This window comes from Pholcus phalangioides, unplaced genomic scaffold (genome assembly GCF_987345545.1).
Source record: "Pholcus phalangioides strain wild (caught in Gottingen) unplaced genomic scaffold, Ppha-v1.0 ptg000009l_1, whole genome shotgun sequence".
NCBI classification, from domain to species: domain Eukaryota; kingdom Metazoa; phylum Arthropoda; class Arachnida; order Araneae; family Pholcidae; genus Pholcus; species Pholcus phalangioides.
In genome coordinates, this window is record NW_028301602.1 from 19,744,565 (window position 1) to 19,748,130 (window position 3,566).

The 3,566-nt window shown below is 40.0% G+C and overlaps 1 pseudogene; it reads right to left on the reverse strand.

Annotated features, from left to right (window-relative positions):
* Positions 1-1,085: 1,085 nt before the first annotated feature.
* Positions 1,086-1,204, reverse strand: LOC149082199 (5S ribosomal RNA; annotated as a pseudogene).
* Positions 1,205-3,566: the final 2,362 nt, after the last annotated feature.

A 3,566-nucleotide genomic window follows, 5' to 3' on the forward strand; every position in this document is an offset into this window, starting at 1 on the left:
CGCCACCGTGCGGCCCGAAGAAGATGGGCTGCTGAACATCGAGATTGGGAGCAACATGATTGGAGCCAAGTGCTGTTTACAGACGAGTCCCGATTCAGTCTGGAGTGTGACACCCGACGTGTTCTGGTATGGAGGGACAGGGGCACTCGAAATAACCCCGCATTCGTTCGTGAAAGGTCACAATACAGACGAGCTGGTTGGATGGTATGGGGTGGAATCAGCATAGGCGGACGTACGGACCTGCATATCATTCGGAATGGCACTTTGACGGCCCGAAGGTATCCAGACGAGATACTGCGACCTCATGTCATCCCTTACGCTGGAGCTATTGGAGACTCCTTTGTTTTCCAGGATGATAATGCCCGAACGCATAGAGCTCGTCTGGTGGAGAACATGCTTGAAGCTGAAACAATACAGCATATGGAATGGCCAGCGTGCTCTCCTGACCTGAATCGGACGAGGCATTGCTGCGCGACCAGGGCCGCCTGTTACTGTCCGAGACTTGCAGATTGCACTTCTTGAGGAGTGGAACAGTATTCCCCAAAGTCTGATCGATAACCTCATCGCATCCATGGCAAACATGTGTGCAGCAGTCTTAGCTGTTCGAGGAGACCACACGCCCTATTAAAACTCATGCATCATGTCTAAACAGTACTTTTTTTTTATCGTTTACATGTAACCAAATTGTTGCCCTAAATCATCTTTTCATGTTTTTTCCATATTTTCAAAGAATTAAAGCTTAATTCCAAATTTTTTTACGTCTTTTTTCTGTATTGCGCATTGATACGCGATTACTATCCATTGCATGCCAATACGTGGCTGTCTCGCACGGTTTTCTTCACTTTTTCGCTTGCTCCCCTATTTGTTTTGAGCAGTGTATATTTCAGAAGTGAAGTGAGTGAAGTGTAATGATTGAATGTTTGTACGCCTGTTGATCTCGGTGGCGAGACTTTTTAACGGGGAGATCGGTTCGCATTTGCGGCTTAAAGTTGGGAACCACAGAAAACCTACTTCAGCCGACCACCACTGTGGTGACTGTTGGGTTCGAACCGGGGTCTCCGCGATTCACAGCGTCAAAAAAGCGATGCCAACAACACGCGATGTTCCCAGGTGACCACCCTCCCAAGTACTAATCGTGCCCGATGCTGTTAAATTTTGGTGATCGGACGAGAACCGGTATTTTCAGCATAGTATGGCCGTTGGCCATGCATAAATTTAGATGTAAGGAATAAAATTTCCTATATATAGGTATGTATTTAGTGATATGAGGATTTAGATGAGGGGTCTTCAACCCAAGGCCCGCAGATCAAATGTTGCCCTTCGACCATTTTTAGGAAATAGCTAGTTTACATGGAAAAACGATAAAATTCCAAAAAAAAAATCGCTCAAGAGCTCTGCCCACTGGAATCTGCATCTGCTGTATTTAGAACATTAATTTGAACTGTATTTGATACATTAAAAGAGCCGTCATAACGAATTCGAGGACTCGGAGCCAATAGTTTTTGAGGCCTATGATTGCGAAAGGCCAAATTCGACATCCAAAAGGTACACATAATCCACAAGAATTTAAAGAAATAGTAACAAACACCTTAATGCCAAAAAACGTAAGAAATAGTTATGGAATTTTCGAAAAAATAATTTCATAGTTGATGAAAATATATAATTAGCGAGAAAATAGTTACAAAATTACTGAAGAAATAATTTCAGAATTGCTAAAAGTAAAAATTTATGGAAAAAAATAAGAATTTTTGAAATGAATAACTTCATAGTTAATGAAAAGTTAAGATTAATGGAAAAGTAATTTCAGAATTATTGGGCAAATTTCAGATTCAATGAAATAAATGATTAATCAAATAATTAATAAAGGGAAGTTATTTAAAAATGATTAAAAATTCAGATTTAATGAAAGAAATAAGTTCAGAATAAAGGTGTTCAATAAAAATTTGGGGGCTCCTGTTTTCATATCCAAGAATAAGGACTTGGTGGCCCGTGGACTTCGTGGAAAGTTTAATTTGGCCCGCAATGTCTGAAACGTTGAAGACCCCTGATTTATATGATTACGTGATTCATTTACAATTTTTAAAATGATATAATCATTGGCCTTTAAAGGATTAAATTGCTGAGGCGATATTGTTTCCCAGATGGAAACTTGTGATCCTGGTCCATTGTCGGTATTCAATGTCAGTGTATTAAGTGAAGCTCTGCAAATTGGCGCTGTGTGGTCGTGTGTTCATAGTGACGAACACGCATAGCGAAAACCTGGGTTCGAACCCCACCGGCAGCACAGTGGTGCTGTGGTTCCCAACTTCTACGCGCGATCTCCCCGTTAAAAAGTCTCGCCGCAGATAACAACAGGCCTACACAAGGGTAGAAGTATTCAATCTTTACACTTCACTCATAGTTCGAAAAATAGACGGCAGAGCACTAAAAAATTCATGCATAATACTAGATACGGACTCAAACTGTTAGGATTCGGCGCAACTCATTTAGTAGTAAATTGCCCATGTCGATAGACCGGAGTTTGCTCGCTTCTCTCCTATTTTTTTACTTTTTTATCGGTACGTTAAGGATTTCTCTCATTTCTGCCGGTCCCGAATGTATTTTCAACGGTCTGCAGCTGTAAAAAGGTTGAAGAACATTACTTTAGAGTATTAATAAGATCCAATTTAAATAATCAAATTTCTCCATCAGTTTCAAAATAAATTGAATCGAATGAATATGACTATTCGGTAACATTTAACCTGTTTAAAAAATTCGAAATTTTCACCTCATAAGTATCACCAACATCTGAACGTATTATTCACATTTGACCATTCCCAGCCTATTTAATCCATTATATTTCCTTTTGTTATGTTATAATTAGTCAATAGGAATTTCCCAAACTTATTTCTTTGACAATGTGTCCAGGTAAAGTATCCTTTGTCCACTAGAAGCTGGCCATTCCATCGCGCTTCTGAAACGATCCAAATCCTCGACTCTGGTAACAATAGCAACAATAATATACCGAATATATAGGAATTGAATACGCCATCCAACTTGTGGTATAACTGATAGTAGAGCGTTCTTAGAAAAGCCGACAAAACTCTCTCTCAAAGTTATATTGCCGGGCATTATATTGTTTTGTGAACTAGAAACGACCTGGTCTTTGTCTACTCGGCAATAGCTTTGACTTTGGGATACGATATTAAACCAGAGACACTCTACTTCACTATTACGTTTATAAAAGCAACCTGCGTGTTTGTGTAGTAGTATGCAGTATATGCACACTTGTATCGCTCGGTATACTACTCGAATTGTATATGTATGAACATATATATGCATGGCGAGTTTGATATGTCAATGGAAATAAACTGAGAGAAGCTGTTCTCTACTATCGGAGGAAACAATACCTAATAGTATATGCAGTTGTATTGCAGCATAAATGTGAATGTGTGTGCGTGTGTACATTCTGACTTCTCTCTCTTGGTTGCGAGAGCCCCAGTGGATGGACTAAGGTTCAAGGAAAAGAGAGGTTAGATCGAGGGAGTGGAGAGAGAAGATCCGGGCAATGCCAAACAATTCTCGAC